This window comes from Mastomys coucha, unplaced genomic scaffold, assembly GCF_008632895.1.
Source record: "Mastomys coucha isolate ucsf_1 unplaced genomic scaffold, UCSF_Mcou_1 pScaffold5, whole genome shotgun sequence".
Lineage (NCBI taxonomy): Eukaryota > Metazoa > Chordata > Mammalia > Rodentia > Muridae > Mastomys > Mastomys coucha.
This window is the reverse complement of record NW_022196911.1, coordinates 45116100-45141078: the sequence shown is the minus strand read 5'-3', so window position 1 is coordinate 45141078 and position 24979 is coordinate 45116100. Positions and strand designations below refer to the sequence as shown.

Here is a 24979-nt window from a genome sequence, read left to right as displayed (position 1 = left end):
TTTTTTAACTTTACAGATTGATAAAATAAAAAAGGCCAGTAAAAACCAGGATAGATACAAAGAGAAGAGAAGACAAACAAAGACACTGAGCTGACAGTTCTTGCCCTGCCTTCTAGCTTATTCATCAGCACTTCTAGCTTTAAACACATGGCTGCTGCTACCACCACTAGGATGGAACAGATAATTTTGCTTGGAGTAAGTTAAGAGGCCAAAGTAATTTAGCTCCCAACCAAGTGATCATGATGAAAATCAAAATATGGCAAACAAACTTCGTAACAGATGTCAAAGGAAATCACAAAATTTAATTAATTTGTGCCTATATTTAATGGTGAAAATGATGTGAATAATAAACACCATTCTAATTTACATTTACTGGAAAAATAACTCTACAAATCTACATTAAGAAATATAGGGGCTGGTGAGATGGCTCAGCGGTTAAGAGCACTGACTGCTCTTCTGAAGGTCCTGAGTTCAAATCCCAGCAACCATATGATGGCTCACAGCCATCCATAATGAGATCTGATGCCCTCTTCTGGTGCGTCTGAAGACAGCTACAGTGTACTTACATATAACAATAAATAAATATACAAAAAAAAAAGAAATATAATATTGCTTACAGGGAAACACCAAGACTATCCCCTGGTCCTACAAACTACATGGCCACAGTTCTAAACTTTTGGAGAGACTTTGTTTCAAATACATACATTTGTGTCAGTCAAACTAAGTTCTTTGATCTTTGATCCTACACATATGATACTTTCTGCAAAACCACAAAGGAGTCCCTGCTTCTCCTGCCCATTTAGAACAAGTCAAAATGAGAGAAAAGGGTGATGATCTATAAGGAGAAAGGTGATCTATGGGAAGCCACCAAAGGCAGGGCTATAGACCGTCAGCTAGCAAGCAGGGACATGATATAGGGGGTAGAGAGCAGAGCAACCCACCCCCACCCCACCCCCGCCTCCTGCCGTCCATCATGTCTGTCCTGTGTGTGCTGTGAAGAAAAGAAGGAAGGGATCACACACTGCACACTGACTCCAAAAGGTAACTTCACAGACAAACCAATCATAACTCATAAGTATTGAGTGCTAGTAATAAAGTATAACCATAATATAGAAAGAATACTAGTAGGAAAATGTTTTTCTATAAGCATATTGCTAAGCAAAAGAAACCATATGGTTATAGTATTTGTCTACTAAAAATAAAGATGTCACCAGTATGAAAAGTCACACCTACCACTCCCATTTAAATTGTTCCTCAATTTTTCTTTTGAGAGAAAGAGAGGGAGGGAGGGGGAAAAGGGGAGGGAAGAAGGAGAGAAGAGGGAGGAGGGGAGAGAAAGAAGGGAGAGTCACAATAAAAACATTTTCTATGAAAGGACTTTAGACATATAGAAAGTAGGAGGTAAATGTTTCTACAATTCATTATGATAGAGGTACTGCCTACAATTTCTGCTGCTTAACACACTACACCTTCATTAATGAAATTAAGTGGTGTGTGCAAGTATGTGGAAAGGGAGGATAACACAGTACATGTAAATTGTTGGGGATGTAACTCAATTGAGTAACACATGTAAGGTCCTGGGTTCTACTCCCAGCATCAGAGAAAATTTAAATTGAAAAAAAAAGCCTGCCATACAATATTCTTCAACTAGTGACAGAGACAGTTATCACATCATGAAACTTTAAATCCCGGGCAGACTGTCTACTTCCAGCAGTATCTGTTACACAGATAATTATGCTGTTTTAAAATACAAACACTGAGAAGGTGTGTTATAATAACCTCTTAAATCTTAAAATTATCCAACACTATATTAAATAGGGCAATCAAAAATAAAAACACTTAATGGTTTTAAGTGTTTCATTTGTTATTTTTCAAAATGGACTGGCAGAAAATGCAGATTAAGGAATGCCCAAAGGATGCCAAGAGGTGGTGGCACACACCTTTAGTCCCAGCACTCAGGAGGCAGAGGCAGGTGACTTTCTGTGAGTTCAAGTACAGCCTGGTCTACAGAGTGAGTTCCAGGACAATCAGGGCTACACAGAGAAACCCTGTCTCAAAAATCAAACAACCAAACCAAAACAACAGCAGCAAAAGAGTGTCCAAAGGGATCTGCACATTTGTCCGATATAAAACTTCCATTTTCTGTGATGTCCTTTCTCTCTGTGGCTTCACATATTTTTACAATGCAGTCAAGAGGAAACTGTAATTACTGAATCAGCAATGCCAGGGTACAAAGTCTAAACCAGCTACTTACTAGCTGAGCAGCTGTGACAGGTTTCTGAATCTCTCGGATTTTTAATTTTTACAAAACGACTTATTTACTGGTGGTGAGAGAGCATCCCTAGTGTTCTCGGGCTACAAAAGGACAGCAAAGGTGTACCAAACAAAACCCATCCAACCTACTGAAAACAACTGTGAAATTCTACAGGAGTCCCTACCCACTAAGAACAGATTCTAGAACAACTGCTGGATCCAAATGAACTCTTTTTTTTTTTTTTTTTTTTTTGGTTTTTGAGACAGGGTTTCTCTGTGTAGCCCTGGTTGTCCTGGAACTCACTCTGTAGACCAGGCTGGCCTCGAACTCAGAAATCCACCTGCCTCTGCCTTCCAAGTGCTGGGATTAAAGGCGTGCGCCACCACCGCCCGGCCCCCAAAAGAACTCTTAACAACAGACTATATATATGCTTACTCCTACTCCATAAAATTCATCCAAATGCAAACGGTTCCAAAAGCATTTACATCAGTAGAAATGCAGCGTATAACTACAAGAATGAGACATGTGGGTTCCTGTTCCAGGAAGCAGTATTTATTATTCAGGAGAAGAAAATGAGGTTTTCATAACCACTTAATACTGTAGTGTATGTATCCTACCTCATTATTCCTCCTAATTATAAAAATAAATGAACAATGAAATAGTATTAATAGCTCTGAAACAGCTGCCCATTGTGATTAAGTGGCTCTACTGCAAATTTAATGCCATTTGTTTGTATTTAAACAAATTATTTTGTGAAAACATTGAAGCATGGATTATCTATGCAATTATGAACTATTCAAATTCAGAACCACTTTCCTTTCATGTTCTTCAAATTTCTTAAGAGAGAGTGGCCTAATTCCTTTGCATTCATTAGTTACAGAGCCAAGAAAACAAATCATAATGAAAATCTGAAATTACAGATATTATAAATATTACACTATGTAAGAACTTGAGGCCTGGGGATAGCACAGCAGTAAAGTGTTCGCCCAGCTTGTGTTGAAGACCTGCTGTAAAGCCCCACCACTACAAAAAATGCTAAGAAAACCCCAAAGTCTTAAATTTTGTTTCCTATATATGTTTTCCTGCTGAATGCAAAAACAATAACGAGGCTTTCATTTCCTTCTTGATAAGCACCAAACAAGTATGGGATCCTCACCTTGATGAACTTTTTATGCATGTGTATGCATGTGCATGTGGAGGCCAGAGGACAAGCTCAGGTGTTCCCTACTCAGGAACACTTTTCATCTTCTTTGAGACAAGGTCTCTAGTCTGGGATCACTAACAGGTTAGACTGGCTGGTCAGTAAGTTCCAAGGATCTTCCTGACTTCACCTCTCCAGTTCTGGGATGACAAATACATCCTACTATGCCTAGCATTTTTTAAGTGGATTCTGGAGACCCAACTCAGGTTCTCTTGCTTGCAAAGCAAGTAATTTACCAATTAAGCCACCTTTCCAGCTTTATAAGTACGTTTTATAACTCATGTATTCAAAAGCAAAACAAATATCAAAGAAAAATAAAATTTGATAACCACAGTTCTTAAAATGTATAGAACCTTGGTAGGAGCAATGGCTCGCTCGGTGGTCAGAGCGCCTGACTGTTGCGCAGAGGACTAAGGTTTGGCTCCCAGCACCCAGATATTGGCTCACAACCATCTGTAACACTAGTTCCAAGGCTTCTGAACTTCTCTTCTAGCCTGTTATGTGTACGAGGCATGCATGTGGTGCACAGACATACATGCAGAACTCCTGCATAGATAAAATTTGAAAACTAAAATAATATTAATAAATTAAAAAGAAAGAATTTATGGAACCTCTAAGCTCACTGAGGTGGTATGATTGACACAGGATCAGCACAATATGATAAAACACTAGGAAGTAGAGTGTTTAGAAAGGCAGGAAGGAAAAGAACATATGCTACAGGTCAGTGAAAGGTAAACAGAATTCTTGAAAAGTTGTCCAAGCAGAAAGGATGGGGCATGAAAATGTCTAAAATACAGGCTGTGGCTGGGGGACTGGGGGCTGAGGCTAAGGTTGGGGGACTGGGAGACTGGGGGGCTGGGGCTTAGTTGAAGAATCCTTGCCTAGTGTGCATTCAGAAGATTCCTAGTAGTAAAACAACAAACACAGTGAACCTTAGATCTACCAGGCACACATATGTGATGTACAAACACACACACACACACACACGAGTGGGGAGATGTAAGCATCTTCAACTTGTGTGAGAATTGGGAAAAGATGAATACACAACAGAACGTGGAGTACAAATTTAAGATGACAGAGTTCTAGTAAGATTTTATTTGGAATGGGAGAAGGAAAATATTCCAGTATGAAGAAAAATGTAAATATTTAAGGATTTTACTTTGTTTGTATTATTTGTGGTGCTGGAGATCTAACCAGGGCATGTCAGGCCAAGTGTTTTACCACTGGCCTGTACTTCTAGCCCTTGAGATATAAATATTTTAAAGGCTCTAGAGCAGTGAGATAGCTCAGCTGGTAAAGGCACTTGTTGTCAAGCCTGATGACCTTAGTTCCATCCCCAGAATATACACAGTTAAAGTAGAGAATCAGTTTCCATAAGCTGCCCCAACTCCTACATGCACACCATGCCACACATTAGTCAATACAGACACAAACACAAGATAAATAAAGTATTAAATAAGTAATGCAAAATTTTAAGGTTACTCGTCTGAACTGATAAAATCCATTCTCACATTCTACTATTCTGAAACATGGAACATGATTAATTTAACAGGATTTTACCTAATAAAAATCAAATTCTTCACATACGGAGCAGTCACCCTGTTCTATAAACCTCTTGGGGTGAGGATGATACAAAAACAAGAACCCAGCCAAGTACTTTTCTGCTGGTACGGTTAAAACAGGTTACAGTCTCCTCTAGGCTCACAGGGCCTCTTGCTCTCAGCCTGTGTGTCTTATTTCCTCTTCCTAAAATGCTAATCACACCCCACCCTTGGCCAACCACTTTCTGAGCTTTTGAATTCTGCTTAAAATGTCTTTTCCAGCATGCTTTCCTTCCTCTAGAGACTGATTTGGGTAGATTTTCAAGTTGCCATGGTACCCTAGAATTGCATCCCTTTTGGCATTCATTGTACTATATCAGTAACTGGCTGTTTATTTTTGACTCTTTTCTTTTAGAAGGTGAGATCCAGCATCTCCTCCAATGTCTGGCACAGGGAAAACACTTAACATCTGATGTAAGGAGGGGCTAGGGATGTAGCTTTGTGACAGAGCATCATCTCCTAGCCAAGTGTGAAACCTTAGCTTCATTTCTTAGTTTAAAAAACAAAAATAAGAAAACATACTTGATGAAAGAAGAGGAGTGATCAAGTAAAATTAAAAAAAAAAAAAAAGACACTAAAAAGTTTGTGTCAAGCCAGGGCAGGCAGTGGTGGCGCACGCCTTTAATCCCAGCACTTGGGAGGCAGAGGCAGGCGGATTTCTGAGTTTGAGGCCAGCCTGGTCTACAGAGTGAGTTCCAGGACAGCCAGGGCTATACAGAGAAACCCTGTCTCGAAAAACCAAAAAACAAACAAACAAACAAAAAGTTTGTGTCAAACATCTTTTTTTGGCATATGTGTTCTTTGATATGTAACTGTATTCACATGTGATTAGGTAGACACAAATGTGTACATGTGAAGGCCTGGGGCTGATGTCCAGCATCTCCTTGGATTGCTCTTCATCTTCTATACACCAAGGCAGGATCTCAAGCTGAACTTGGAACTCTGGGTTAGTCTGGCTAGCCAGCTTGCTCCAGGGAGCCTGCTTCTGCCATACCCACCCCGCTTTCACTGGGTAGTAGGGATCCCAACTATGGTCCTCATGCTTGTGCGGCAAGCATTTCACCTGCGGAGCTATTGCCCTAGTCTCTGTGTCAATGGTCTTTGATAATTCATGTTTTATGAGTTGACTCATATAAACAAGTAAAATTAAACTCACCAGAGTTAAAAGCTTCCATTGGCAGATGTGTTCTGATTATTTTCCCTTTTCTAGTCTAAAAGATCATAATCTCTTTAGTTTAAAATTTTCCTCTAACTTTTCTCTTTCCTTGTGTTGATTGAAAAGTTCAAGCCTTTATGACTTGAAAAAACAGCCTTATGAAGGAAAACCCAATATTCTTTATTTTTGTTCCTAATTTTAAAAATCTTACTTTTAGTGGCCAGCTACTAGACTTCTGTGTAGCTTTCATTCGTCCACTTGCACAGACAGGACTTGTGCTTATGTTTCTATGCTTTCACTGAGCCAGTGATTCTCAACCTTCCTAAAAAGGCTCTTCTTACTTTTACTGGGTATTAAGTGTTACTGAAAATGTTTTACATTTCCTTTTCTCTTTTCTGTTCATTTCCGTTCTCTCTTAACCTCATACACATGATTATGCATTGCTTAATGACAGGGACCTGTTATGAGAACTGTGTGGCTGGGAGAGAATCCTTGCAGTATGGATAGTATAGGGTACGCTCAGACAAGCTAATAAGGTGATGACATCACTAAGCGATATATAATCTTATGGGACCATCTGGGTACACACACCCACTGTTGACAAAATGTCCTGTATGGTAGGAATATAAGTATGCATTATTCCTCTAATCCCTTTTTTTTCTGGTAGTGTTTAGTATCATTATGAGTATTAAACAGAGTAACAAAGAGCCCACTCTATCCATTTCACAGGAATTTTCTATCAATGATTATTCCTGCTTTTGCCTGCCCTCTGCTTAAACCTGCTGGTCTTGTCTATTCCAAAGAAGTAAAACTAGGGTCTTAAAACTATTCTGTAGCTATTTCAGGAGTGGTCTGTACCTATCACCATGCTGATGTCCATCTGCCCCATCAACATTTCTTTTAACTTTTCTGCCTCCAGCCACTCCAGTGAAAGCATTGACTTCCAGTCATCTCAAGACACTCTCTTCCAAACTGACCTCTAAGCAAGTAGTTCTCAACCTGTGGGTCATGACCCCTTTGGGCATGGCTGTGGGTGTGTGTTTAATGATCCTTTCACAGGGGTCACCTAACACTACCCTTCATATCAGATATTTACATTACAATTCATAATAGTAGCAAAATTACAGTTATAAAGTAGTAATGAAAATAATTTTATGGTTGGAGGTCACCATGACATGAGGAACTGTATTAAAGGGTCACAGTTTTAGGAAGGTTGAGACCCACTGCTCTAAGCGACGGCATTCCAGCTGTGACCTGCTCCAAACGGCAGGTCTTACAGGTCTTCATAGGGTCCTGGGTATTGCTGTCTTTATTTCTTCTTCCTCTCCCTGATTTCTGAGACTCTGGCCCCTAGACATAGGTTTACCGTTTTTCATAGTTTTTGCTTTTTCTTAGCAGCATAATGATATACAAAACAGTCATATTTTTAAATGTTCTTTTCATTCTTTCACGTTGATGAATCTGAGTACCCATCATACACAGTTAGATCAAGTCAACAGCAAGCCAAGAATCAGGAGAGGACCATGGGAAATGTTTATACAGGGAAAAGGATTCATTTCTTCTCATTCCAAGAAAAATCTCTAGTCTTGATTTTGATGAGCTAACACTAATTCTTGAGTATTTTTACCCAGTTCCAGGAAAGGAGACCTGCAAGAAGTCTTTGTAGGTTCATCTATGTCAAATTATTCTGTTTTTTATTTATTCATTTGAAGGCTGCTTTCCCTCACTTCCTAGGCAAGACCATAGGACCACACATAGCCTTTCAGCTACCAGGAGGCCACTTCCAAAAGGATACTGGGAGACAAGAGAAAAATGTTTATTTATCCTTTTGGTGACAACTAGAGAGAGGAGAGTTCTTAGCTTCTCTCTGCCTTCCTGCAGCAGAGCTGTAGTTTTACAGAAAAGATTAAACAAAAGCCCGAGAATGTGCAGATGCAGCCTTTCTTGTGAGCTGGGTTATCAGAATGGTAGGAACCCCTTATTAAGAGGTGAGTTCCTTTTGGATCGGCCAAAGCTTTCCTGATTCTAATTTTCTTATTTTTTTCTCTCTGCTTAGAATCTCCTCAGGAAACTAACTTGTCATAGTCCATTCCCTCACTAGTACATTAATGTACTGGTAACTAGTACACTAGTTAACACTTGGAGTTGTTTTGCAGCATCTACTTATTTAAATGAACAAAACAAAACACCAGAAATCATATTGAACACAAACCCCTAGCTAGATATGTTAAGAAAGTACTCTATTCTGAGCTAAACGATGAACTCCTAGAAATCCTATTTAATTGAGCCATCTACTTCCAGGCACCATGAGCTTTAATGTGACATCTATTTGTGCATTAGCCAAGGGATAAGGGGGTGAGAGAAGAGATGACCACAGAGTAAGCAACACAGAAGTAAGGAACCTAAGTGATATATTTGAGGGAAGGGGTTTTTTTCTATATCTCACTGACCCAGAGATTCAGACTGAAGGTAGGTTGAAGCCAAAGGCAGATAAGCAGGCAAGCATGCAGGAGGCAGGTAAGAAGAATGCTCTTACCAGGAAGAAAGTAGACCTTTCTGTTCTTTACAAACCTGCAGAAGGACTATCAGTTTTACTAATTTATGAGTTCAGATGTTAACATTATCCAAAAACACTGGCACAGAAATGCTGGTAACAATTTAAGAGCAGTATTTCAGCACCCCTGCACCCAGGAAGTGGATAGATATAGTTATAAATATAGATGATATAGATACAGATATCACCTCTATCAAGTCCTCTTCACATCTCACCTTCCATCAGTAGTCTATCCCTCAGAAATTCTTCTAAGGAAGCTGTTATTGTAAAGTTGCATTTTTATATCTAAGAACATTTCTGTTATTCCCATCCCCCCCCACCTCTCTCTCTCTTTTTTTTTTTTGACAGGGTTTCTCTGTGTAGCCCTGGCTGTCCTGGAACTCACTCTGTAGACCAGGCTGGCCTCAGAAATCCACCTGCCTCTACCTCCCAAGTGCTGGGATTAAAGGCACCACCGCCTGGCTGTTATTCCCATTCTTGAATGTTTATCAGTTTAAATGTTAAATAAAACTAATTAAACATTCAAAGCTCCTTTCAATTATCCTCTAGCTTTATTTTTTAACAAAGACAAAATATTCAAACTATGTAGTCTATTGAATATTATTCTACTAACTTTTTACTTTTGAATATAAAATTTTAGAAAGTACATACATTTATTTTCCTAACTGGCAATTTTTACTTCTTTGGCCATGTTCTAAAGAAATATGTCAAAAGTCATTCTCTTTTAATTCAGGATTTTAAAGGAGGCAACACATTATCTTCTGCACACTTACAGTGCTAGCTGTATGGGACAGCACTGCAAGAAGAGTCATGCATAGCCCGACTGTCAGCAAGTTGAGCTGTCAATAGCTATCCATTATCATTTGTCTTCTATACTTAGTTACTGTACATCTCAAATGGATTTTGATTATTTTTCACATCCTTAGAACTTAAATATATTTGTTGGATGTTCTCCATGGCATAATAAAAAGCATCTTAAAAGCAATTTTAAATGATGGCTAATACAAATCACTTTACATGAAAAGTCATGCTCAAAAATAATTTTTATTACAACTGATGTAACAAATATCTCATTCAAGAGAGATGCTATAAATCCAAGCAAGTAAAGATGGTAGCTCAGTCCTCAGACAAAAGTGGTACCAGGACAACAGGAGTGTCAAGTATTTAAACTACTTTACTGCCTATTCCATGAAAGGATTTCAATATTGAATATGACTTCTTCAGGCCCTTTCTTCACTTGGCTCCTATTCATCATGCTTTTTGCTTGCCTCTGACCACTCCTTCTCATTTTCCAAGGTTCTGTTCACTGCTCACTTTTCTTAGCAAGCAGTCACCTAGACTAACAATAATATGTAAGTCTAAACCTCTCTTGAAATTTAGCATTTCAACTGCCTGCTAGATATTTCTCTATGAATTGTACTTCTACTTGGGTTATCTTCTGGTGCTGAGTTCCTAGTCAACCAAATCATCTACTTAAACACATGCAATTGAATTCCCTGTTAAAAGCCAGGAAGTGAGTATCTAGAGACCCAGCTCAGTCAACAGAGCCTTCTGGTTTTGTCTGCCACAAAACCAACCAAAGTTAATGACTGACTCAATAGTGCTGATGCACACAGGGATCTAGGACACCACCAAGAATCCAGAGGAAAGCTAGACAGTGGCAGGTGTTAGTAGTCAAAGCACTAAGCAGGCTGAGAGATATTTGTCAAATTCTAGTCAGCCTGGGTTACATGGTGAGGCCCTGTCTCAAACAATCGTTGCAATACAATTTAGAGGAAGCTGAGTGCAGTGTAGTAAGACTGTAGTACCAGAATCTCTGGATACTGAGGCAGAAGAATCATTTGAACCCAGGGGTCAAAGTTAGCTTGGGTTACATAACAAGACCCTATCTCAAGAATTCAGAACAGTATCCGAGACATTAACTCTTGTGAAGAAACATAAAGAATATGGGTGAACTTTTGTTTTATTTTTAAATCACCTCTTTATTCTAGTACCATTAGTCCTAGTACATGACCAAACTGACAAAGAATGGACTATCAGGTCCAATAACAGCAGGTACAGGAAACAAGCTAGGAATTGTATAACTGACCCTGACAAGGCAGAAGACACTTGTCAAGAGATGTTTAAGCTGAGTTGCTGAGACAGGAGGTAGGGAAGAAACAGAGAAAGAGAACAGTCATAAAGTCAGTCACAGTAGAGGAAAACTGAAGAAATCATACAATAAGTGTTTTCAAGTTTTCATAATCTGAGCTGTCTATATAGCAATGAACAACAAAAAAAAGGCAAACATTGAAATGTACAAAATGATTAAAGACACAAGTTGAAGTAGGTCTTAACTTTATCTCTGAAAGTACCTCTCAAAGAGGGGGAGAAACATACTTTTACATCAGTGTATATGTGTCTTTCAAGAAAGCACCAATAAATAGAAAATCAGGCATGCAGAGGCCTGGCACAAGGCCCACACGCTGTGTGGCCCACCCACAGCAGGAACCCCACACGATGCAGCAGACTTACCAACTGAGCCATCTCCCAAGTCCATAGCTTTTTTGTTCTTTTTTCAAGACTGTTTTTTATTATGTCCCTTATGCTATCATGTGAGTTTTAGGGACAATTTATTAATCCCTCTAAAACAAAACAAAAAAAAAAAAAGAAGAAGAAAAAAAGCAAACAAAAACACCAAGAAATTTTTATAGGGCTGTATAGGCCAATTCAGAGAGTAGTGCTATATTAAGAATATTCTCTGCTAGGCATGATGGCACATACCTTTAATCCCAGCACGTGGGAGGCAGAAGCAGGTTGATTTCTGTGAATTTCAGGCTAGTCTGGTCTCCATAGCACTTCCCAGAACAGTCACTACTAAAAAAGCCCTGTCTTCAAGGAAACTAAACATTAATAAATACATAGAATACCGTCTCTGAATCCATGAACATGAAAAACACTGTTTATTTAATCTCTTTTCTTACAAAACAGTTTGTAGTTTTTACCACCAATATACTATGTTTTTAAATGGTATTTTAAAATTTGTATTGTCTAACTGATCCTAGCATACAAAAGTACAACTGACTTCTTGGTTTTGCTTTTGATGTATTGATGTATTGATGTTTTGATGTATTTGTACATAACAAATGTTACAAAATTTGTAAAAGTTACTATTCCAGTAATTGGTAATAAGAAATTGCTATTAGTATTTAATTTAATTATCAACACTAGATGCTTTCCTGAATTTTCATCTCAAATGGTTCCATAAATATGTGAGGTGCCCTGAATAAAAGGTATTATAGTGTTGTAAAATGGCAATGTACTACTTAGATCATATTTTTAAAACTAAAATGACTTTCACTAAACTAACAAATAGCTTTAGAAAGCTGTGTAAAGAAACACAAAAAGAAACTGACAGAGCTAATACTCCAACTTGTGAATCTGCTCTCTTTAGCTACCATAAAGGATTTTTTTAAAAAAAAAAAATTCAAATTTGGAAAAGAAAGGAAAAAAGCTAAACGTCAACATGAAACTTGAAACTAGAAATATAGATTTATTCCAGCTGTTATTAATCATTAACCTAAGTACTGGCCTTAAGATGTCAGCTTATGTCAAAGAAAATTGAGTGCCTGATATTTCTAAGTACAATGTGTACATTGGACAGACGGGCTGTCTGTCTGTCCGTCTGTCTCTGTCTCTCTCTGTCTCTCTCTGTCTCTCTCTGTCTCTCTCTGTCTCTCTCTCTCTCTCTGTCTCTCTCTGTCTCTCTCTCACACACACACACACACACACACACACACACACACACACACACACACACGACCATGTGTTGTGAGACTGACAAGGAGAGGGCCATTCTTAGGATGGTTAGGCGCAGACATGACACCATCATAGACAGAACTTTAAGCCATAGAACACAGAAGGATCTCAGACTACAGGGAATAGACTGGGAAAAAATAGACACGGGAAGCCAGATCAGAATTATATATATAATCTAAAGGATGAGTGCTGGAGGTAATGAATGTGAAAATCATCACATTAAATTTAGGAGTTTGGATCACCATGCCTGGCAATGAGATATAGGGTTGGGGAGAACAAGAGGCCTAAGTTTCTGGCAAAACACAATAGGATAAAGATGAAACACTTACCTTGTCACAATTTGTTTTATTAATTTTATGTGATCAAAGTACATTAAATACATCTATGAAAAAGTTATAATGAAACCAATTATTTTGTACACTATGTGCTCATAAAGATGTCTGAAAAATGAATAAGCTAGGAGCATCTCCCATCAGGCTCCCCTCATCATTACTTTTTACTTCTGTGGTTCTGGGAACCAAAGGTTGAGCCACATGCTTGATGGAGGTGACGCTACTGACCAGTCCATACTCCCAGTATGAACTCCCACTAAGAATGATGCCTTCACTACGGACTGTCACACATGCTAAGCACACACACTGCCTCTAAATACAACCTCAGCTCCACAATTTTTTTAAAAAAAAGTCACAAACATCTCTTCCAATAATCTTTCATCACTTTTATAATGTCCCAATCCCCAAAAGACTAGAGGATACTGCCTCCCTTTTCAGCCCTTCTGTATAGCATCCTTCTCTTACACTCTAAATGCTGCTCACTGAGTATTTTGGATCCTTTAGTTTTCATGCCAAAAAAAAAAAAAAAAAGAGGGGAAGTAATCTTCCTCTCTGTCTTCCTCTTTAGTATCTACTTGTGCTCAGGCTTCTGCTTCAGCTTAAATACCGTTTCTTTAGGGAAGTGAGGTTGAACTGTTAGTATCACAATGTTTTAGAATGGTCACAGGGTTATTAACCATTACTTTACATTTTTTAATTTCATGTCTCTTTTCTCCATTATACTTGTTACACTTACCTTCCCCACCAGGAGCACACAGGCACAGTATGTACTTAAATACTTGACAAATGAATACTTATAGCAACTGCCACCACCTGTGTACTGGCTGGGTTTGTGTGTCAACTTGACACAGGCTGGAGTTATCACAGAGGAGGGAGTTTCAGTTGGGGAAGTGCCTCCATGAGATCCAGCTGTGGGACATTTTCTCAATTGCCCCTTGTGGGTGGTGCCATCCCTGGGCTGGAGGTCTTGGGTTCTATAAGAGAGCAGGCTGAGCAAGCCAGGAGAAGCAAGCCAGTAAGGAACATCCTTCCATGGCCTCTGCATCAGCTCCTGCTTCCTGACCTGCTTGAGTTCCAGTCCTGACTTCCTCTGGTGATCAACAGCAATGTGGAAGTGTAAGCTGAATAAACCCTTTCCTCCCCAACTTGCTTCTTGGTCATAATGTTTGTGCAGGAATAGAAACCCTGACTAAGACAACCTGGATATAAGATTTTTAGTTTCATCAGTTAGTCTGGTGACAACAACAGAAACAAGAAACTCCATCATTAATAAAACCTTTGAGGAATTACGGAAAAGAGACAGTAAGAAATAAATAGCACTTTAACACTTACAAATAAAAATGGAGAATTGTCCAAATATACTACTAATCATTAGTAAAATTAAGAACTGATCATCAAAGAAATAATTTGTAGACACTGTGAAAGAGAGAACTGTAATCACAGGGTGTCAGTACTGATGCATTATGTACAGGAGACTGAATAATGACCTCTCTGTAGATGACCAGTTCTTATCTCTAGACAATGTCCTTCATAAGCTAAAAGGAATACGGTTATAGATCAGCCGGGCGTGGTGGCGCACGCCTTTAATCCCAGCACTTGGGAGGCAGAGACAGGTGGATTTCTGAGTTCGAGGCCAGCCTGGTCTACAGAGTGAGCTCCAGGACAGCCAGGGCTATACAGAGAAACCCTGTCTCGAAAAACCAAAAAAAAAAAAAAAAAAAAAAAAAAAAAAAGGAATACGGTTATAGATCAAAGAACATGCTAATCAACTGGTCATATGAAGAAGGGACGATCTTGGATGTGCCAAGTGAGCTTACTGCAATCACAAAGTTATTTTTGTGGGGGGAAAGGTCAGAATCAGTTGGGGGGGTTGAAGATGAAGAAGGGCTGTGTGCTGAGGGACGCAAGGCTACCTCTGCATGCTAGAAAAGGGGAAAATCTTTTTTTTTTAAGAGCTTCTAGAAACAGTACAATGTAGATACCTTAACTCTAGCCCACTGATACTCAATGCAAACTGGGGGTGATGGTGGCTGGTTTTTTGTTGTTTGTTTTCTAAGGCAGGGTCTCACTAGTGAAGGTTGCCCTCAAACTCAGGATCCTCCAGCCTCAGCCTCACAAGTGCTGGGATTATAGACATGTATCACCATGCCAGCCTAGAGTGAGGATTCTTAACTCTAGATCCATGAACCATGTGAGGCTTCAAAATAAAATCCAACTCCTATGCCTTCTTACATATTCTGTGTCCATCTATATAGAAGATATATTTTCCTGTAGGAAGGGCCACAGCTTTTGTCAAGGGCCACTGATTTTGTCAAGATCTATAAGCCCAAAATTTGTAAGCAGACAATATGTTCATGACACTGAATAGTGATAAAAGTCTACTAGAAACAGTAAGACTGGTGATGGATCAGGATTCAAAAATTGTTTTTACAGGTTGAATGAATAAAATTATGTGGCTTAAGATGAGACTCTGAAAAAAGACCTCTGGTTTAACCAAGAGTGAGCCAAGGATGAATCACTGTTCAGATCATCAATGCCATCTGTGGAACTTCAGGCTTGTATCCAGAGATAGAAAGAGCTGCACTTTGGTTTGCACTGCCAAACCAAACCTGCGGGACTGTTCAATTTTGGACTTTTTATTAGTTTCCTGTGGCTATTATAAAAAAAAAAATCTCACAAATTTTTTGGATTACAACAACAAAAGTCTGTTGTATCAGAATTCTGGAAGCTACAAGTCTAAGCTCAAGCTTCTTTCCCAGTTACTGCTGACAATCCTTTCTTGCCAGCTGTGGGAGAATCACTGCAATCCATGAGTGGCTCCTCCCTCTGGTTCTCTCTCATGAGCTCTGTACCCTCCTGCCACTCATTGGTCACTCGATTTTGGTTTATGCTAATTAGTAAAATGTCATCTTAATCCATAACTAATAACACACTCAAAAGTTCTACTTCCAAATCAGGTCACACTGCAGTTCTAGGTGGATATGACATTCCCTTCAGCCTCTTTTATAAGAGTACTAATCCCATTTATGAGGGTTCTACTCTCATGATCTCATCACTTACAAAAGGTACCACCTCTAAATACTGTCACCATGGGGCAGGGCAAAGTCCAGCATGGTAATTTTGGGGGGACACTAACATTCAGACCATAGCAACACACAAGACCCTCTGGGTGGAATTTTCATAGACGGATGCATTCTGAGGCTCAAGATGCCAAATTCCTAAGAATGGCCCAAACCAAACCAACCAAACAAAAACCCCCATAGGAATATGAAGTCCAAAGGTTAGAGGACAAGGAAAATTTCAACTATGTAGGAACATTTAAACCAACTTTCCTTTGGGGAAGAACATTTTGTAAAACTCAGTTTTCAAAGGATGAGGGTGGTAGTTCTTTGTCACTGTCCTTATTAAAGGATCTGTTAGATAAGACTCAGGCTTGCTGAAAGGGTTAGACTTGTGGATCATTGATGAGTTAAATTCTGAGTCTATAACTACTTCCTTTGTCTGTCTCTTTAATGGCCCTCTACCAAGAACGTCGTAAATACTATGTGTATGTGTATGTGTGCGCTGAGTGTAGCAAGGAATTTCCATTGGTGAGACACCAGCCAGAAGGTCACACAGTAAACACAATTTAGAAGTCCTAAGAACCAAAGGGGTATCAAGGTTTAGTATGTAAACTGCTAAAGGTAAGATGAATAAGCAGCATGTGGGAGAGTGAGGTTAGAGCTAGATCAGAGTCCAGGCTCCCATTCTAGGGATAAGAAGCTACTGAAGGAGCTTAAACAAAGAGTGACATGGCTGTATGAGATTTTCAGAAAATTCTGGATACTGCAACAGACTGATAGAAGTTAAGAAAAAAAATCAGAGACCAAGAAAACAAAAAGGGTAAGGAGATAAGAGCTATGTTCTGAGGCCCCAGAAGTAGCAAGGATACTGTCAACAGATAAACTGAGGAGCAGATAACAGGTGAACTACCAGGAAAACAAGCAAGTATGACTACTGTTCTGTCTAAAAGGGTGGTAGTAGATGGGAGATGAAAACTGAACTAAAGCTCCACTTGGAACTGACTAAACTGGAAAGACTTTAGGGTACTTAAGTAAAGATATCAGGTAAGCAATTAAATGTATGAATCTAGAGCCAAGAGGACTGACTGAGGCCATGTCTAACTACACAAGAGGAGGATTACGGGAAACACACAGGAAGGAGAAAAGAACTGACTTCAGAGTTTTAATTAGTCATGCTGGAGATCAAAACCAGAGTCATCTGTGCTAGACAGATGCTCTGCACTGAGGGCTACACTCCTAGCTCTACTTTTTGAGACAAGGTAAATTGTCCAGGCTAGTCTTGAACTTGTAGTTCTCCTGAATTAGCTTTCTGAGTAGTTGAGATTAATCACATATGTGTGCTACATACTTAACTTTCTTTAAAAGAAAAAGTATTTTTTAATTATTGTATATTCTTAAGTATCCATTGAGTTTTGCTTCAAACTTATGATCTCAAACTTCAGCTGGATTATAAGGTTCCTTACTACCTCCCTCACCCCCAGCATTCAGCTGCTTGGCAATAGAAAACCTGGAAATGTGTTTTAAAGGTTTATGGCTCATCCATGATGTGGTTTTGCCAAGGCGATCTGAAGTAGAAGAACAAGGTCTGACTATGCAGGGAAAAAAAAATCACGTTTGAAGTCAGGAAGAGGCAGAAACTCACTCTATCCAGTAGGGCCATGGAAACAGTTCAATAACAGTGAGTTCGAATGTAACTGAGTTGGTAAGAATAAAAAAAGACTGCTAGAGAATGAGAAAATAGGCAGCCTCTTCAAAGAAGGAAAGGAGATGTAAGAAATGGATCTGTCTGTTGTGCGCAGAGGGGATGGGGGATATCAAGAAAAGGCAAATTTACCCAACAGCTCACAAGCAAGCCTAGCTATGCCTCATCCCTCCGATACCCAAAGACAACTAAGATCTGTTTTTTGGCTCTTTTGCTGGCCACTGTTCACAGTTCTAAGAAGATAAGGGCCATTATTTCTTGGGTTTGTCAACTTTACACAGCATCTGTGGATTTATGATTGTCACAAAACAGGGTTCAATTTATTTATTCTTCTAAATTTGTTTTGATTTTGTTTTTTCTTTGTTTTCCTGTGTGGTTAAACCTTTTTGGCATCTGCAACTACTGACAACCTCTTGAGTCTCACCCTGTGAGATGATTGTATTGGCTCCCCTGGCTGCATCTAACGTGAGTTTCTCTCGTCATTTCTTCAGCTTTCATCTACTTATATCTCTTATATCATCTACTTATATCTCCTTAAGGTCATGAACTTTCTGCTCTGAAACTGTAATTAATCCCCCATGCTTAATTTCCAGGTTGTTTTTACACAGTGAAAATAAAACATAACTAACACAAATGTTACCACCACCCTATAAACACACAGAAGAGTTGAGTCCCTGTGCTTTCGTGCGCTTCTCTTTCCCTTTCCCAGACTCGCTACTCAAAATCATATCATAGATTCTGTGCTTTAAATCTGGGCCAACCAATCACAGCTGGTCCTAGAGTAGTACTTTTTTTTTTTAAGACAAGGTCTCTCTGTGTAGTCTTGGCTGTTGTGTAGCCTTGAGTGTCCTGGAACTCACTCTGTTAAACAAGTTGGCTTCAAACTCATAGAAATCCACCTGTCTCTGCTTCTCAAGTGCTGAGATTAAAGGCTTGCACCACCAACACTCAGTGACAATACTTCTTATTTAAAGAAAAGCAGGTTCTTTTAACAGATTCCTGGAGTGTCTAGCTTCCTGCCCATGCTAACCACATCGTGAAGTCATCCTGCTCTTACTTAAGGTACAGAATAAACTTAAGAGTAAAAAGGGATGGGGGTATAATTCAGTCATACTTGTCTAACGTGAGCATAGCCCTGGGCTCAAGATCAAATACTAAAACCAAACAAATTTCCAGAACCTTCTTCCTTAGTCATCACCTTCAGGCCGTGAGTACCCCCACTTTGCCCTTGTGAACACTTGCCCCACATTTTCTGATAAATTCATTATTGTGTATGTCACAGTATTCACGTGAGGATGACAACTGTGTGGAGTTGTCTCTCCTACAACTTGTATGTGGGGCCTAGGGATCAAGCTCAGGTTGTTAAATCTACACAGCAAGAACTTTTACCCACTCAACCTCTCACCAGCATACTTTCTCCCCCTCTCAATGAAAACTAATAATCTGTGTTTGTTCCTGGAGATCAAACTGAGGGTGCGAACACACATATCACTGATCTCTATCCATAGCCCTGCAGCAGAGAAATGTCACTGATTTTAATCAATACAAAACTCTTTATTTTACATATTACTTCGAGCTCTGTCCATTGTAAACAAACTTTAACACAGTCATAGTTCAAACAGTTTGTATTTATTTTTGAAGCACATACAGAGCTTTAATGATGTCCTCTCTTTTGGCTGTGTAACATTCCACTGAGTAGATATATTATAATTTATTAAACTCACTTGGGAAACAACACAAAGAGGTGGTTAGAGTATGGGCACTGCCATCAGGCCTACCTCAAGCCCCAGCCCTGCCCAATTTCCAAGGCCACAGTGTGCTACCTCACTCTCTTTAATTCACCTAACATTAATTGCTCAGCACCACTCTTCTATGTTCCAAATACCATATGCATCACTGAATATACAAGAGTGGACACAAGAGACAGGCTCTCTGCCCTCAGAAACAAAGAAAATAGATACATTTCAGTTATGTTAAGTGCTATAAAGGAAACAAGCACCAAATGAAAGACTGGAGTGCCTTGAATTCCCCAAGCACCAAGAGAGGATAAGAGCACCACCTGCGGCTTTTAGGAAACATCAGTATCACTTGTGGGATACTACACATACCCAGTAAAGTGTCACCTACATTACTGCTCCAGACAAACTGAGAACACCGAAGAAACAGGATCCTCTCCTACACCCACTCAAATCAGTGTAACTCTTGTGCATTTTCAAGGATAGTACTCTATAAAGAATTTTGATCAACAATGTTTTTAATTTCCATTCTCTCTCCTCATGTTCATGTTTCCTTTTCCATTTCATAGTATATTTCTAAAGACTGGCCTAACATTCCCATATGCAATCCTGTCATCTCGTTATAAGTCTGGTTATAGGTCATTTTCCTGCTTCTTCTTAGGCCTGGTGATACTGACTGGGTCAGTTTCAGATTTTATGGTTTTGGGAGATACATATTAAGGCGTTCCTTTAAATATCACCTAGACATTTTGGAACAGATTACATGGTCTCAGTCAGATTCTTTAAAGGTTTGCTTTTAAGCCTCAGTGGGTAGAGGGTCCAGAACAGCACTGCTGTAGTAGTAATCAGCCTCACTACATGCTCCTGCTCAACAGGTTTTCTATTCTGATGAATGGGAACCTCATGAATTCCCAGCTTCCTGTGGACTTCTGGAACCACCCTAACTGCTCCCTTTTGGCAGTTCTTCTCCCAGCATCCAGTAATTTCTTCATATAGGTCAGTGCCCAGACTGGAGGACAGTTCCTTGTGCAGTCCCACTGGCTCTCTGCAGCCCCCTCCTCCGCTCCAATGCTGCCTCACCCGAGTTCTGGCTCATCAGCTTATGAGACTTACCGGCCTGCATCTGAGCTGCCTGTCTCTCTGCACTGCAGCCTAGAAATTCCCAGACAGTATGAGGCAATGGTGGGGCTCTTCTCTCAGGGATTCCCGTCTCATGCTGCCTACTGACCTTATCTAAAACTGCTATTCATAGGCTATCTGGTTTTCTGGTTAGTTAAAGTTGGGAGGGAACCAGTACCAATGAGCCTACTACAGATAGAAGTGGAAGTTCTCATGACTGACTTCAAGTCATCCCCTTTAACGGGGATAAGACAAGGTCACTCTCTCTTTCTGAATCTCTGGCTGTCCTGGAACTTGCAATACAGACCAGGTAGGCCTTGAATTCACAAAGAACTGCCATCAGAGTGCTAAAAATTAAAATCATGTACCAACACACCCAGTTATACAAATCTCACTTTAAAAATGAAACCTTTCTAGACTACAAGTGCAAATAATATTTTTCATTTTTCTGGTCTCCATACTATTTAAGCTCAATATAACACAGTAATGGAGCCTTACTCTGTTCATCCCTGTTCTACCCTGTCCTAAGATCCTGCCATCAGCTTCACCAGCACACCAAGCACCACAGGGTTAAACACAATTACATATTTGAATCACTTGCTAGTATCACACATAGGCCTTCTAGCTTGGCTCAAATGAAGAAGACAGGACCCATCACTTCCAAGAATTCAGTATGGGACAATTTAGCAATCAAAGCCTCAGTTCTAATACAGTCAGTCCTTAATGGGGAAATAAAGGAATTTTCTTACAGGAGCTGGAGAGAACCATTTTATCATAGGCCCTGCAAGTTCTTCACAAACATAAACTCTGAAGGCACTGTATGAAAGCAGCTGCTGATGCCAGCTAACACATGGACATAATTGTATTTCAACAGAATGATCTGGAAGGGCCTGCTTCAGAACAAAATCCACCTGAAAAATGAAGAAAATCTTCAGTTTTTCAAAGTGTCGTGCCTGAGTAGTGCTATCCAGCCAAGGTTGATCAACAAGATGACCCAAGGTTTTTTCATGTCAGAATTTATACAAGTCCTTATGTGCACACAAGAGCTGGCATAGCACAAGCAGAGTGGGCTTTTACATTCTTTTCTTATGATATTTGAAGGGTTCTCTGTGTTTTACTCAAAACTACCTCCATCACTAAGGAAAACCTCACTATTAAAATTACAGAAAATAAGCCGGGTGGTGGTGGCACACGCCTTTAATCCCAGCGCTTGGGGGGCAGAGGCAGGCGGATTTCTGAGTTTGAGGCCAGCCTGGTCTACAGAGTGAGTTCCAGGACAGCCAGGACTACACAGAGAAACCCTGTCTCGAAAAACCAAAAAAAAAAAAAAAAACCAAAAACCAAAAAGCAAACCAAAACAAAAAACAGAAAATAACAAATGCCTAATGCACAAAAAAAAAGGGTGATGATTTAGACAAACTTAATGGCTTCATTTTTTGTGAATGGGTCCAGTGCCATACTTTTAAAACTTAGCCATGAAGACCTTCCATTCATGCCATTAACACTGATATGACTGAACCATTAAACCTCCTTTTCATAAATTATATAAAGGGTGAAATAGACAGCACAAAACACTTCCTCTCTCTTTTGTTTATTTTATATATTTTAAGTTCTTATATATATCAAAAATATTTTGTTATGAAACAAGCTGGCTTGGACATTACTTTATATATTTTAAGTTCATATAACATATGAACTTATAATATGCTACATATCAAAAATATTTTGTTATGGGACAAGCTAGCTCTGAACCTTTGATCCTCTTGGCACAGCCACTTGAGTATAGGCTTCCATTACATATCTGATTTTTTGCCCCAATCCTTTAAAAATATTTTAAAAATAATTATAAACTGCAGTTGTGCACATGTACGGTATGTGCACATAACTGCAGTTGCCCATGGAAGCCAGAAAAGTCAGACCTCTTGGAACTGCAGTCACAGGTAGTTGTGAGCAGCCCAACGTGTGCTGGGAATCAAACTCAGGTCTGCTGCAAGAAGTACACTTTTTTAACCACTGAGCCATCTCTCTAGTCCCATCGCCTCTATTTTAAATAAAACTTATCTACTTCCAACTGCCTACAAGTAATTTCCGATTGTCAAAATTCAAATTTATCTAAATTTAAAGATTCTGTATATTGAACCTTTTTAAATTGTTCAATAAAAACACAAAGCAAATGTTAACAATGTTGAGTGATTTGTTGCTCTAAATGTGGATATATATGTACACACAGTCTTTGAATGTGACTGGTTCAAAAGAACAATATTCCTGGGCAAGGATATAGCTTGTGACAAAGTGCTTGGCTAGCATGTATGAAGCCATGAATTTAGCTTCTAGTACGACAAAAAGAAAACTGAGCAATATTATCTTTAATGAGTATGTATGTATATTTTGGCAGGTTTCTTAAAGCTTTGTCATATTTCAGTCACTTCTTCTTCTGAGAGAGGATCTCAGAAGACATTAGTCTATTCTTAGCAGTGAAGGATTTCTTTTGTAACATTCAAAATCAAGTTCTGCAGTTTGTCTGTCTCTTACAACTTGTAATCAGAATCAACCATGCATTAAAGGTGTGTATGGCCTCTAAAAAGTGTGATTGAGCTGCCCAATATGCAGATGCAACCCAGTAACCGCCTGGGCAAAGTCAGGAGAATTTACCATCTGTGACATATGGTTAAGCCTTATCTCCATTCACAATTCTCAAACAAGGCAATGCTTTTAACCCAAGGACTATACATTTGTCTTTAATAAAAAGTTACAACTTCTTATTTTAATTTGGCCCATCACTCTATACATCAAGACTTTAGGAATACTGACCAAGTCATCCAACATACCAGTTAAACACCTTGTTGTTATCAAAATCATTAGCACATCAATCAAAGACTTTGACTGTGTAAGGAAAAGCAAGAGGAAAAGGCGAACACAGCAATTAAAGAAACATCTGACACTTTGCTCTGACAGAAACAGAAAAAGAAGGTAGCAGGTTGGGAGCCTGGTAAGAAGAGTGGGTAGTTCTTCATTTTTCATAACATTTATATGCTAATAGAAATCAACCAAAAGTGACAGGGAAAACACACCATGTAAAAATATTGTCTACACTGTAAAGTTCAATACAAATGTAACAGACATACCCACTTCTTGCCCAGCTACCTCATTATTTCAGCACTGTTTTCAAAGCCTCCAGCTTTTCTTGAGTTCTCTTCCTGAATGTTCAGAATACCTGCTCCCAGGATCCTATGTACCTTTTCTGTAACTATTTTGAACTTTCTATGTCTAGCAACCTTCCTCTGCTACTATCAACTGTAACATTATGTGATCTCTCTCACCTGTTTACGTCAGTTTCCTTCACTGCTCATGAAAATTCCTAAATCCAACTTCAGATTTGTTAAAGGGAGATCAGGGTTTCAAAAGGACCACAATTTCAAACATAAAAAAAAAAAACTAAGATAAACCTTTTAAAAATTATTTTGCAACTCTACAATCAGCAAGGTATCAGTAAGGTTTACTACTTGGCAAAGCTGTTCTTTAAGATTTTAACACCCCATCCTGAAATTTCTGTACAAGGCATAAAGTGGCCAATGCCAAACTCTTGCTGCCAGCAATCTGCATACATACTAATTACATCACCACCATAGGGCTTTCTCCTTCCCCAACCCCCACTCTGGGCTCAAACAAAAAGCCAGTGTGCATGCACATAAAGCACATTTACAGTGTCTGTGCCACACACTAGCTAGGTCTGCTTTGCAAAGGGATTAGGGTGTTCCTGATTCAAAACTGATCATTGCAGCAAGCAGCCAGAAAGCAGCTATGATCTGTTCAGAAATGTACAACACACTTTCAATGTTCAAAACTCCCTTTCTAAAAATGAACACTTTTTATCAAGTAACACATAAATGTTAGTCCAGAACTAAGAGCATCTTCACTCACTGATATATTCTGTTTAATGAAAAATATTTGTTTCAAAGTATACTTGTCTAGGAAATATTTTTACAAAGTAGAATGGTAACACTTTCCAAAATGTACTTTTAAAATAACAACCTTTTAAGGAAAAATAGAGTCAATCTGACCTTTATAAAGATAGGGCAAATAAAACTCAGTAATTCATACATGCTTTGCTGTGCACTGTAAAATTAACAAGGGTTTCTAACTTCACAGATCAAGCCATAAATATAGAACTAGCCATCATGATAATCATTATGAAAACTTTAAATTTCTTATGTCTTTTCAAATAGGTATTATTATTTTTGTTTTGGGGAAGAGGGTCTCACACCATAGGCCAGGCTGTCCTAGGATGCACTGCAGAGAACCAATCCTCCAGCAACTCCACTGCTGGGATGACAGGTGTCTGCTACCCCACCTAGCTTCAAATAGTTTTTAAACACAAATAATTTTACTGGCCAGTCAGTGGTGGCGCATGTCTTTAATCCCAGCACTTGGGAGGCAGAGGCAGGCAGATTTCTGAGTTCAAGG

General features: G+C 39.1%; 1 protein-coding gene across 5 annotated transcripts in view; it reads right to left on the bottom strand.

Annotated features, from left to right (window-relative positions):
- Rnf130 (ring finger protein 130) overlaps positions 1–24979 on the bottom strand; it is a 108917-nt gene that overhangs the window by 81085 nt on the left and 2853 nt on the right. The gene's annotated exons all lie outside the window — the stretch shown is intronic.